This window comes from Argiope bruennichi, chromosome 9, assembly GCF_947563725.1.
Source record: "Argiope bruennichi chromosome 9, qqArgBrue1.1, whole genome shotgun sequence".
Classification (NCBI taxonomy): Eukaryota; Metazoa; Arthropoda; class Arachnida; order Araneae; family Araneidae; genus Argiope; species Argiope bruennichi.
The window spans coordinates 9,192,158-9,207,254 of record NC_079159.1 but is presented as its reverse complement, the minus strand read 5'-3'; the positions used below and the strand labels follow the sequence as shown (position 1 = coordinate 9,207,254).

At 29.6% G+C, this 15,097-nt stretch overlaps 1 protein-coding gene across 1 annotated transcript in view; it reads right to left on the bottom strand.

Moving 5' to 3' along the window:
• Positions 1-1,110: 1,110 nt before the first annotated feature.
• Positions 1,111-15,097, bottom strand: part of LOC129985221 (POU domain protein CF1A-like) — a 68,147-nt gene continuing 54,160 nt past the window's right edge. Inside the window, exon 2 of the transcript XR_008785544.1 lies at positions 1,111-1,688. The gene's annotated coding sequence lies outside the window, so the exon portion shown is untranslated. The remainder of the gene's footprint in view (positions 1,689-15,097) is intronic.

Below are 15,097 nucleotides of genomic sequence, written 5' to 3'. Positions count from 1 at the left end.
ATGAATGAATGAAGAATATGGAATAATTTTCCATCAATTATATTTATTCTATCATAAATTATATACACCGGGTAAAAAAGTATTTTTTTCAAGAGCATCAGATGCGTTCATTGGGCTTGAAAATGACTCAAGAAAAAATTTACAAGTATAAAAATGTAAATGAGTCACAATTTGGCCGTTAGATTATAACATATTTTGTACTAAAATTCACTGAAAAAATTAAGAAAAAAATGTAAACTGAAATCATTATATATTTTGTACTTAATATGCCTTTTTAATTCGAGTGTGTCTATATTCAATTAGAGTAAGCCTTGAAAATAAAATTTGAATAATTTTCAGTAAATTTTGGATTAGAGTTATAAGTGCCAATATTACTAAATTTTACTAAATATTCACACATATTGTTTTATGACAAATTATATGTAATAACTAACACAAAGTGCAACATATTTACTCATTTTAAACAGAAACAAGCAATTAAAAAAAATTCTCCAATGGAATCCTCTTCCATTAATATGATGTAACTCATAAAAACAAATAATTCGTTTGCATGAATTATAACAGATAATCTGTACAATTATAAACACAATTTATTTTTACAATAGCTAACAGAGCTCAACAAGGAATTTTCATACATCATAATATAGTCGCAAAGAAGTTTTAATAAAGCACAACAACAATATGAAATAAAGACAAAGGCATCAGAAGTGTAAAACACATTTCTTAACAATGCATAATTATTAATTTTAAAATATCAAAAGCACAAAAAAAATCAGTAGCACCTAAATCATTAAACATTCAGCACTAACTTCTTTTGTACTAAAGAAGAGATGTACTATTTTTTCATTGAATATTAAATTTTGGAAGGTTATTATTTATACTAGACGGTTTAAAAAGAGGTTTTGATTCAATGTAATAATGTAAAGCAATATAGTAAAAGAAAGAAAAAAAAACTAAGATTTAAGTTTAAAAAATTATTTCTATGAATCTAAGAGGTATATTTTGGTTTATGCTCAATAGCTAGATTAAATAAGATTATATCTCCTTTTACATGCATAAAACATATTATATAATACTACTCAACTTATAAGTAATTTACATATGAATAATATTTTATAATTTTAAATTGCTTCTGACCAAAAATAAAATTCTTTAAAAAAATGACAAACATTTAAATTATTAAAACGTAATGAAACATTTGTATCAAACAAATGCAGGAAAAACCACGGTATACTTTTTAGCACAGTTATTGATTTTAAAAAATATAGGATAGAATTTTAATTTCATAAAGGATATTCAATCTAGGATAGTTGATTCTATGAAAATTAAACATAGTTACACAAGAGACAGCTAAAATACAGGAATTTTTTCCAAGCACAAAAGAAAACATTGATGAAATGAAATTCGATGAAGTCTTCATGTTTCGAATGTTTCTGACGGTGAAAACGAAATCAATATGATTCCTTGTTGAAGTTTGTCTGCAGCACTGATGCCATCCACAAAAACGAAATGCATGAAACTGACTGCACCACATGCTTGGCCAATGTCTTTAAAAATATAAACGGAGGGAAACAAATCATTTGATGATTGAATAGACTGTGAAATATTTTTTTTTTTCATTCCGTTTATTTTTGGTGATTTCCTGGCAGTGTTGTCGGCCAGTGGGATGAGGAACTTTGTTTTCTGACCTGGAAATATAAAAACAACAAACATTACTAACAGCAATTATTTTTTGTTAAAAGGATTATTTTTAAAATTAAATCTTACTATTGAAAACATAAACATAAAAAAATATAAACATTTAGAATGAAACCTCGACGATGCATATCTCAACTTATAAACACTAGAACCTAGGGTTTTTTTTTTGTCCCAAAAATAAATGTAACATTCCAAAAGTCGTGATGAGTTTCAAATACATTTTCTTTCCTCGGAATACTTTTGCTTGCTATAGAACAAAAACATTCGCAAATATAATAACAGGTATTTTTTATATTTGGGCGTTAATTTTTAAGAGCAGCATAATAAATCATTATATTGACTTAAGCTTAATAGAATCCTAATTATTTTTTAACTTTATGAAATAACTTATGAAATAAAAAAACTATTACAACACAAAAAATTTAAAATCTACTTATTTATGCTTAAAATATCGATCGTGACAAATACTAGTATTTTTAAAACAAATATATGATGAGGAAAAAATTACTATTAAGCAACGTCACCTTTTTGGCTTCTGGGAATTATTGTTTTATTTTTAAATCATATAAATTGTCTAAAAGGACACATTTTTAAGAAAAAAATTAAAGGGTTTCAAATCTCCAATCTGAGTTATCGTAGATTAAAAATTACTTAAGATAAATTTAAATTGTTTTAGGACTGATTTAATATTATTCTCAAAAAACTACTTTCATAACAAAGATAATGCGCACATACAAACCAAATTTATCCAATATCATTGAAATGTGCGATTGCTTGATTTTAATTAGTAAAACAATAAATAATATAGTTACAAAATATACTTAAATAATTTGAAAAAAATTATTAAAGAAAAATTGCATAGAAAAAAATTAATTCCACTGAAAAGGCATTTTTTAAGTTGCTGTGAAATTGGTGTTTGTACAATAACATGCTCAAAATTATCAAGAAAAAAAAGTTTAATTTTTGAGTAATTTTTTTATTAAAAATATAATTAAAATTTTGGAAAAACTTTTCTTAGTGGACACCGATTATCCAAAAATAAATAATGCCAAATCTGGAAGTTCTAGATCCAGCATTTAGCATTGCAGGGTTTAAAATCATAACGATTTTTATTTGATGCAAATTGAAATTTATAGATAATATACCAACTTTCAGACTTCAAAACTGACTTTCAGATGTTAATCTACAATTTCCTACATATCAATTTGTAAAAATATTAATCGACAACGTATGCATTAAAATATCTTCATGCTAATTTAAAAATATCGAAAAACTGTTCTAACCATTTTTATAAACATTGTAACGTTCTTTCGAATTCAGCATATCATTTATCACTTTGCAATCCAATCAGTAAGCATTTCATTTATCAAGACTTGGTTACTGATTGGACAACGGAGCAAAATTTTCCTTCAAATCCAATCAACGAATAACATTCGGTGAACAAAGAAAAAAATTATAATAACAAGTGAATGCAGAAAAAGACACTTTCTGTGCAGAGAAAAGAGCTCTTTCACCTGTCGCATTCATCATTAATCACATCGATTCCTGCGTCATTACGTATCGATTAATTTCGCAATCGATCCATCACACTTTAAGTATTTAGTTACTCGTTCCAAAAAGAATCGATTTTTTTTCTTCCACTACGAATACGTTCCCATCATCTGAGAACGCGTTCTATTCCCAGAACATGAAGTTTTTTAGTTTTTGACGAAACTTGTAAAACTGGCATCAAATTTGACTTCCCGTGCATTGTAAGAGTAATGGAAAATTGCATTAAATACTGTGATTAAGGGATACTTTTTTAATAATTGTATTTCTACATTAGTACTTGGGATGCCCAAAGGCAAGGGAACTTACGTTTACAAAGAAGCAAAAGTGATAATTCAATTAATTTATTTTCGCCGCTTTCTTTTTCTCATATATACTTCAGTTCAAAACTAAATTCCATACAAAGTTTGGCAACAATTTGCTTAATTAGACTTTTTAGCCAGTAAATATTCTATAATGAGACACAAATTCACAGCAGAATTAATAAATATTTGGTAAACAATGATGCATTGAATGAGTTTTTTTTTAATAATGTATCCTATTAAAATTTTCAGGTGAATGATATTTAAATAATATCCATTTCATCAAAGATTTTAGAAACAAATGGATTCCATCGTAATCAATAGCTTAAATCTTAATAATGTATGAGTGTGTACACTGGCGCTCTATAGAATAAATAATTTGACTTAGAATATCACAGATAGAAATTTACCACAGATGGAAGGATGGAAGCCTGAGACTCTGAGTGATTTTTAGGAGACTTAATTAGAATAATCATTAATTAGAAATTAATTATTTTTAATCGGATAATTTTTTCCTAAAAAAATATCGAAAACATAATTCTACTAAATAGATTTTTATACAATTTAAATTTTAGATAATTGGTTTTTAATGATATCGATTTCACTGTCGAAGAATACTTTCATGCATTTTATTAACGGTTTAAAAATATTTTTAAATACTTTTTTGTCAAATTACCAACGACAGATTTCATTGTTGCCAAGAAATTCAAACTGTTTTCATTGTTTCATCAAATATTTAAATGCAAGATCTTCTTCTATTATTGAAAGCTAAGGAGGAAGTCTTTTGTTTAATGTCTGAGTAGTTTATATGGGAAAATAAAGTTATAGTTAACCGAAACCACACTGTAACGCTTTTAATAGTAGCACTACGATACCTTGGGACTTCGTTAAAATGGTTCGCATTCACAGCAAATAAAACAAAATGTAAGACAATTAAAATGACACAGTTTTAATGTCTGTCACATTCTAATGCTTAAAATACTTTGTAGAAAAAATTTCAAAGAAAATAAAAGTTAAGCTTGAGGTATTTAACTGAAATTAAACATAAGAAATATTCTTAGCCAACTAGCTTGCCGCCAAAGGCAACTAGACAATGATAAGAAATTTTATGATTTTTAAAAAGAAGAATGTTTTTAAACACTAGATTTACTGAGACTGATTGTATACCGATAATTAAAATGCCGACTTTTATTGAAATCCGAAATTTTTTGGGATGAAGTAAACTGAGGTTCTTATAATCTTAAATCTTTTTTTTTATATTTATCATGAAAACCATTACTTCAATAAACAAGATTTATTCATTACAGTTACATTTAAATAGTCGTTATAACACTACAAATTACAAGGCACTGTTAAATAAGACAAATGACAACTGACTTCGAAAATGGGCATGGGTACGCATATGGGCATGCACCAACAAAGTCATATGCAACAACACGTAATTTCCGTGGTAAATATAAGTATGTACTTGCATATATTATAGAATATGTCTGCTTTTTGTGCTGCGAATAAGAACTCTAAATTTTTATAATTATCAGCATATTACAGTGGTTTTTCGAGCAGAAGGAATTGCTAACTTAACGAACCCATAAATTTGACAGGCAGTCGGGCAAATAGGAATACAATATTCGAAATGTGAGGTCCAGAGCCTGACAAAGGCAGGGGCAGACAGGGCAGTTGCCCTAGGTCCCTACATCAGAGGGCGGCCCCCAAATCGAATAGAAAGTTTATTTTACGTTTCGTGGGGGGGGGCTTTATAGCTATTTTAGTTTATAGTCAGTTTTCTTGATATATATCTATAATGAGGTGAAAAATTTTAATACCTAGATAAAGTTCGGTTCTTCACTACTGAAGAAGTGAAGCAGAGGGGGACCCCCAAAGAAGTTTCTGCCCCGGGCCCCAATTAGATTAAGTTGGACCCTGGTGAGGTCTTTCAAAGAAAACAAGAGTTGGAAGGTTTGAGCACTTAGCCTGCGTTCTGAATTAAACAAAAGGCAGTGGTCTTCAAAAAACTTTCTAGCCAACTCTCTAATAAAGGTGTTATCTCAAAGAACGTCCTGCATGGCATTGGCGTTTCAAAATATTTACCTTTGGCATGAATTTAGCATTTATACTGAATCTATCGTGCCATTCTTGGCGAATTCTTTTGCTATTAATCCCTGACATGAAGTTATAGCCATCCGAAAATCGATTTTGGAATTTAGATGTGATCTTCCCAACCGATTGAAACAAATATTTGACACAAAACGAAACTTGTATTAACAAAATCCCATACCAAATTTAATATACTTAAGTCACTGGGTGTTTGAGTTATGAAGTTTACATGTTTCTGAACGTACCGACCGACTTGGCTCAAAATTTGACAAGAATCTATATTATAGATGTAAAAGGTGTGTACAAAATTTTACCTATCTAGCTTTCTATGTTTTGTAGTTATTGCATTAACTTATGTTGGAACAGCTGGACATATAAACTTTCACTGAATGGATTTTGCTCAAAATTTGGTAGAAATATACAAATTAAGTGTTTCATGTGTCTAGTTCAAAGCATTTTTTAGTTATCTTTGTCACAGACAGACAGATAGACATTTTCTAAAAATTTGTTTTTTAAACTCGAGGAGGTCTAAAACGAGGAGATTCGTCAAAATCTCGAGTTTGAATTTTTTGAATATTAATATACTTTCTCTATACTTCGCATACAAGAACAAAAAATGGAGTACTAAAATTTTAAACTCACTAACTCGAATTAACTCACTATCTCGGATTACTGGCAGAAATTTAACCAAATAATTTTTAAAAGTTAGTATCTGAAGAATCATTCCTTCCAATTTCAATTATTTGTATATAATATTCTAATATGACAAATAGAAATAAATCAACTAGTTGAAACAATATAGCAAAATATATTATTTATGTATTTGATCTGTTCTTGCCATATACATTTTTAAAGAAAAAGCAATGACCAATAAAGTCGAAGCTATTTTCCTTTGGACCAACTCCAAAATGTTACACTATTCATTCGTGCACTCCTAATAATGTTCTGGATATAAGTCCAGTGACGTTATTTTATAATTTAAACAAGAAAGTAAGTATTGTTATATAAATATCATAGTTATCAACTGTGTTCTAGCAAAAAATAAAATGGAAAGCAGTAGGATTTTCACAAAATACCCATTTGACACGTAAGGTGAGTAGACTAAACCAAGTCAATAAATATAAATGTGGTAAAAGTGTGCACCGTTTCGTGTTTAGAAGACAAGAGAAAATTATAAATATTTCTCATGTACTGCCGTGGGGACAAAGAGTGCCTTCATAGCATTTTAAAACCCGCAGAACAAAACACATCTTCGGCAAAGACAAATTTAGGGGAAAGGGTGCCAGAGGTAAATAAATTGCCCCTCTCATCCTACACGGTATTCCGTCTCCTTAAACACGCATCCCACTAAAACCCGCACTTGACGCCTTCCAACAAAGGGATTACGTGCAGGGCAATCACTTTAATGAGACAAACTACCCAGGAGGCGGGAAAAAGAACGCAGACGATTTCGGGAGAAACTATTTCATTCCATCTCTTGACTGTAAACCGCACCGATTTACTACAGCTCGCTCTGACTCATTCATTTAAAAGCGAAGCGCGCTTCTCTTCATGAATATGCATAAGGCTCAGAGTTGACCCCAATTTGCTTATTTTTTTTTTTATATCATCTCTTTCTCTGGCTCGCTTATTTTGTTGGTTCTGTTTATTTTTTGATGAGGCCATTTTTTATGAGTATTTAGTCTATCTTTTTTCCACTCTCATATCATGTTTTTTTCCCTCTTCCTTTTTGGTTGTTGTAGTTAATTTTCATTTTTATGAAGGCGTTGCCAGGTTGATTATGCATTTGTTTGGAAGCACCCTCTTTCGGTGGAGTCACGTGCTTTACTTTTATACCGCACATTAGATGTTTAGAACATTTGGGGAGACACCACGTGGGTTGCGTGTCTGCTTGTTTTTTTAATTTTTGTTCAGTGATTAGACGAGAGATGGCGCTGAGAATTAAGAGATTTACATTTATGTATTGTATATAATTTACTTATTGTATATATAATAAAATATAATATGTTAGAGATTAAAAATTTTGCTGTTTGCGTTTTTAACATTAAAAATGCTGTTTTTTCTAGATAAATAAATATAAATGTTATGGGGGATGTAATAAACTGGTGATTATGTACATTTACCGATGATTGTTCATAATCACCGAATCAGTCACATTTACCGAAACATATACACTGAAAATTTTCGATTATTCGGTTCTTTTATTCAAAAACTTTCTTACAAAGTATAGAGTAAGTATTGAAATTGTCAAAAATTCGAACTCAAGATTTTGACGAATCTTCAGAATTTAGACCTTTCCGAGTTCGAAAAACAAAAGAGCCAGATATATAAAGTCCTGTACATAGATTTAACATCTATGATGTAGACACCTATAAAATTTTAAACGAAATCGAACAAGGAGTTGAATATCTGACTGTCTGTGCTTTCAGAAATATATAAACGCCATAACTTAAGAATACAGTGCCTTAAATATATCAAATCTATATGGGATTATGTGACTACAAGTGTAGTTTTATGTCAAATTTTTCATTCAATCAGTTCGGAAGAATGCTTATAAAATCCAAATTTATTCTCAGATACTATTAACCACATGCTAGAAATGAATTGCCAAAAAACACTCGCCAAAGATCACATGATAGATACAGTAAAAATTCTAAATTCTCGCCAAATTCACTTTTTAACAAAAAACAAAAACGATAAAACGCGATACGCCTGTATAGTTAATAAGAAATGCAACTACTGTATTCAAACAAAACAGATAGTGACACAGTATATGAAATAGACAATATGATAGTGATATAATATATGAAAAGAAATAAGATAGTGATACAATATATGAAATAGACAATATGATAGTGATGCAATATATGAAAAGAAATAAGATAGAAAAATGGGCAGAATAATTTTAATTAACGTTAAGCAAAACATATCATAGACCAGAAAAAAAATCAGAAATTATGAAGTCTATTCATTTTCATATGGTTAGCATAAACACATGTCGTATGTTAGACAACAGGCAAAATCGGCATTGCGAAATACAAGAGATAATTTTATAAATCTGAATCTTATAGATGTTACCACGTGCAAAAGATATATAATTATGACACATTCGCAATTGTTTTCAACAAATACAATTAAACTCAAACAAATCTTCATTTCTACATCAACAGATTTAACACACAATACATTACAGTACAACGGACTTTTTTTTTAAAAAAATAAATAAATAAAACGAATTATTCAGAATAATTTGATTTATAGAGGATAAAGCAAAGATTATACTCTTTTAAATGCTACAATCCAGAAAATAAACAGAGAGCGAATGTAAATCTTTTGTCAGTATACTTAACCGGAAACCAAATGAGATACTGCAGATACCATCTCCAGTTTCGAGATTCATATCTGCGATCAATAATGACACAAAATAAATCATCCAGTATCGTCACAGTAGCAATTTTTTCCGGTAACCTCAACATCGAGTCAGACAAAAGTGATCAAGTACTCTTTGTCACAAATAAGGCAAAGACCTTTGAAGCAATAAAACGTTAGGACTCGAAAAATCGGTGTCTCGGCCGACAGCAGAAGACGACACATTTACACGCCGTTTAAGTGCAAAATGTTGTCGCCATTCAATCCTATCGTTTGTAAGATCTGGCTTTTTATAAGGTCGTTGAAGACCTTGTTTTCCTCCAACTTTGCAGTCACGAGATTCGGACGATGTCTATCTTGTAGACCAGAATGACTCGATTCTTAGCAATCATACTGAGTTCTTTTTCTTTCTTCAGGGTTAGGATAATAAAGTCATGTAATTCGAATGATTTATGCGTGTACGAGCTTAATACTGGAATCTGCGTCCGACAACGATTCAACAGACTTTCCGTGTGTTTCGATTGTTTTATTTCTTCGTTTCTGTTCTCTCTATTTTCGCCGCTTATGTTTTTGTAGTGGGAAGATTTGAGTACTGAAATATTTTTAAATAATATTCACTCGTAGAAGCACAAAAATATATTCTATATCTTGAAATACATATGAAATTGCTAATTTTCATTATTTAAAATTTCTTTTAGACATGTGTACAGGTAACTTGCTATTGTTTATCTTAACTCAAAATATGTTTCAATAAAAGCATTCCATTTTGTAAATATCAATTAAAATTTAACAAAAAAGTCTCTCGCATTTAATTAAAACATTTTGAGTTATCCAAATTTTTATTCATATATATAAATATATATAAATTTTAAAAATCACAATAAAAATAAATTTAATTCTAATAATTAGCATTTTAGCTTTTATTTTTCGTAATTTCAACATTCACAATATATTGTTACCAATTTTAGTGAACAATGGTATTTTAATGCCTTAATTACTCCAAAATTATAAGTTCTCTAGTGTGTAAATCTGCTCCATTCTGATCATGTCTTAGATTATAGGGACAATTCCGATCTGCTACAGCTTAGCGTTCTCTTACACAAGATTTAGAAGTCCTTGTTTTAAAGTTTAAAAAACTAAATCACTTAATTAAATATCCACTTTAATAAACTTTATATCACCATTTTATTGGGTCACTATACCATTCGAATATAAATATATAGTACCTGTCATTAAAATTTTTCCTTTATTGATATATTTAATAGAAATTATCTGGTATTTATGAAAACTGATATACATATTGGAAATTTTTTAGTGATATTTTCTTAAAAAATATCTGAAAAAGGGCTTACAAAAAACAAAAATTAACTATTAAAATAAATTAGAAAATTTGAGAAAACTTTATACTTGGATAAAATTACTAGAAGCACGCTTAATACTTTACTTCATTTATTTTCATTCCAATTTATTTTGTTGAATATCCTCCAATGATAGAAAATTGAAAAATGAAACTCAATTCATTTAACAAATCATGTCATACCATTATTCATATATGCGAGATATTCCTATATAAAATGTTCACAAAATCATTTGCTCAACTATTGACTGATATACCTAATTTCTGTCTCATTTTCCACTTGCAAGTAACAATAATAAGCAAGTACCCGATTTTGATGGACACGGAACGTCACGTTATATTATTTTGACGCTTTTTTTTTCTGGAACAAAGTTGGACACAGAAATAAGATACAGTTATTTATCTTAAGTTATTGCATCTACATGCATGTGAATTTACAAATCGACAGACGGTCACCCTCACCCCATTAAAGTATCTAATCCAAACTATTATGGTGTTATTCATTTTAGATGTTAAAACTGTACCGAATTTTATCCATTTAGCTCTTTACATTAAGTAGTAATAAATTTTATTCGTCTAGCATTCGGATAGACCATTTCCCCAAATAGATTCAACATTTGACTGAAATCTGCAGATTTATCTACGACCACATACTAAATTTTATCCTTTTAGCTCAAAAGGGTTTTATGAGTTACTGCATTCACAGGCAGGCATAATTCCGAAACTATGTTTTATTATTATTATTATTATTTCAAAGAAGTCTAAAATAGACGAGATTCGTCAATTACTTGCAATACTTTGTCCTTGTTTACTTTGAATTACAGAAAGTAAAAATCGGCACATTTTATTCAAAAATGAAACGTCCGGTCGCCTACGCTTAACTTTTTAAAAATTGTTCATACAACATTCGATTTACATGGTTCGCACGGTGAATGAAAGCAAATATTAGAAGTATAATTAACTACCTAGTCATCCAATATCGTTATTTCCAAAAACATCCCCCATCATTCCAACAAAATTGCAATATAATTTCGGCGATGATCAAACGAGGGATAATTTTCACCGACGCAATGCGCACGATCCGCGCCGAAATTCGACACCCTTTCGTCCTTGCACGCTGGAGTCAAAGTTGAAAACGTTTCCACGGCAAAGAGAGGGCAAAGTCTAAGGACCAGTAGTGGAAGACCATACAACCCCGGGTTCAAGGAAGTAACTGACGATCGCCCTTTGGACATGAGGGAGTTCGTGGTTTATGGGAGAATGTGCAACGCCAAAGTGATTAACCAGGAATGCATTATTTTGGCTGGTTAGGAATTATGAGTATCTTCCTCTTCCACCATGTTTTCTTTTTCTTTTTTTTTGAAATTGCCAGTTTGATGCAAATGATGAAATCTTTTTTGCTTACTGTGCTAGCTCATATCTGCTTTTAAATCCCTAATATATATATATATATATATATATATATATATATATATATATATATATATATATATATATATATTGCTTGTATTAAATTCGTTTGAAATCCAAAGGAGAGGAAAAGAAAACACTTTTAAAAAGCCTTTTTTTCTAGTGATGACATCTCTACTAATAATAGTGTGAGTATTGGCACTCTAGAGGGCCAAGCCGTCTGACTTACAATTACCAAATTTGGAACAAATATGCCTTTTAAGGGGGAAATGTGCAAACTGGTGTGATTTTTTAATTGTTTTAATTAAAATTTTGATTAATTAAAAACTAAGTGAATTTTTATTGTTTTTCTTCAATAACTTATGAAAATATCATAGTGCAAAATTAATTCTTATGTTATTTTAAAAATATCTTTTGAATGACACATATTAAATGTCCGTGCAAACTGTTTTCTGCATTCTGACAATTTTAAAAAAAAATATTTTTTATCCTGATTTCCAACAACAAAATACATTGCTAGCTGGGATTCAAATTGTTTTCATTATTTCATCAAATATTTCATTACGTGATTTTCTCCCACTGTTGAGAACTAAAGAAGAATTAGGTTTAACATTTGCGTAGTTTGCAAAAAGAATAATAAAAGTGAAGTAACAACATCGCGAAAGTTAAAAAGTCAGATAAATCTTACACCTACGTTTTTAATTGAGCTTTGCTTCATTGCTTAAATTTAATTCTTTTGAAATGCAAAGAAAAATGCACAAATGGTTTGATGTACACAAAGACCAGAACATAAGCAAGACAATTCGAAAAACACGGCTTTAATGTCTGACAATACGATGGAATCATGGACATGAAGTTACATCTAAGCGAATTAAATGCAAATAATATATCAGTTAAACACAATATTAACAACTACTTGAATAACATAATATAGATTAATAATCAATTTAATTTGTAATAAATAATATTATTTTGAAATAGATATGTACCAATACCTAATATTGAAAACAAAGCTGGTATATTTTCAATGTTTCATTTTTTTTTATCTGTAACCATAACAATGTGTCTTTATTTGTTAATTAATAGTTCAAATCAACAAAAAAAAATAATTAAATACAATCGAATAATTGCGCCTGAGGAGCCTGGGATCGACCAGCCTTTCTCTTGAAATCTCAGTAAATACTCGGACATCAAAAACCGGCGAATAGACAGATAACAGTGTTCGTGCAAATTAAATGCTTGATGGAAGCGGACCATTGGTTGGTTTCCACCCAGCCGTAAGTCTCCAAGTGTGATTTAAGACATGCAAAATCACCAGCCATGGGTTTAGCTGAACTAAACTTAATGCTGAACTAAATATTGACCACCCTATAATATTCAAATTTCTGCCTATAATTACATAGTGAATTCGTAATACAATAAAATATGAATAAAACCACATTGAAATATAGGTAAAAAAAAACAATGCAAATAAAAAAATAAAGTTTTGAAAATATAAAATTCAAACTGTAAATGAATTCCACCTTATAAAAAAATTGAATTAATTCTAACGATCATTTTAAATTCTATCAATCTAGTATTAATACAGACACATAAAAAAAACTACAACTTAAAAAGATAATAATGATGATGACTTTGTCTAACAATCAAACACTTCCATAAATGTTTTTTAAAAAATTAATGTATTAGTAATGGATGAATTATATAAAAAAGATGCTATTTTATTCAATAGAATTAAAAAATAATAATTGTGTTCTATTAGTGTCATACAAATTAACGCTTAAATTCGTTTTGAAATTATAGAGTTATAAATGAGGAAATTTTTATATAAGGACTTTATATATAAGAATCTAATTTTTTTTTGTTTCGAATGTCCACTAAACAATAAAAATAATACAATTAAATAAAAGATTTTCCCTAATGAAAGTTATAAATAATTTATACAGATAAGAAAAAAAATCATACGGCTTGATTTTAATATGTTTGCATCATTTCTATTTTTTTATTCCTTCCATTCATGTTTTGAACCTTTTCTAATTGTCTTAGCATAAAATTTAAAAAATACTGAATTTTTTAAAACTACGCATACGCATATATGCATGATATGCAGGGAAATGTATGCATGGAAAGTTAACAAATTCCCGCGGGTGTCAAAAATTCCTCTCTCTCAAATATAAGCTCAACTCTGAATAAAGATATCGTCTGCTCTTTCGTCGAGTTGCCAACAGTAAATTCGAAAATACTAGTCCCTTACAAAACATATGCGCTGGAGATAAGAGAGAAAAGACAGGAATACCAAATCATGGAAAGTCGATCTGTCAAGATGACAGGATAATGTTTAAATTGTTCAAGAATCTACAGTCTTGAAATGCAAATTCCTTCCTTGTTTCACTCGTATATTTGCTTTGTTTTCCATGCTTTTGAGGAATTCTTTTAAAGATTCTTTACTTTGAGCAACACTTATCAGCACAACACGACGAGTCACAGCGCGACGGGTGTTACCTTTGATGCGCATCAAATTTGCAGGCTTGCTTTGATGATGACTGCCATTTTGAGGACCGAAAAATCACGCCATGCCAGTTATTTTTCTTAGAATTTACAAAGAATCTGTGTCAAGGAATGCACTAAAAGTGAAATAAATAGGGATGTTTGAAGTTTCTGTTTGTAGTAAAATATAAAAAATGATGAAATAAGATATTCAACTAGAGCCATTTACAACAAATAAATTAGCACAGGATAAAATACGTAATTTATTAAGCCCAGTTCAGTAAGTGTAAATATAATATCAGTGAAATTCAGGGCAATCGATATATTTAAACGGTAAATACTATTTTACAACAATAATCAAATAATTCCTATAGAGCTCGATCAATGGATGTAAGGTGAATAAATGTATGTTATAATATTCATTAGAGAATCGGCTACTCTTAGCTTTGTGTTATCATTAAGAATCCGTATATAAGGGACTCGCACCATAATACACTACTCAGTCACTTATTAACACTTGGAACCTTACATTCTGCATGAGAAAACCTATACCTATTAACTATTACATGTTTTTAAGGAAAAAAACATCAATATCAGCAACACTAAGATTGTATTCAACCAGTTTGTATATTTGAAAGATTATTTAGAGAAAAATAATACCAAACAAATCTGCGAAGCAACTACGAAACTGAGTATGGTAGACTGAAATTTTCAACAGAAACTACATATAATCAGAAGTCATGCCCAAAATATAATATTGCCGTAAATCAGCCATCTGACTCTCCAACCCGCCACGAAGGCACACGGATTTAAACCATAAAAACTGAATGAC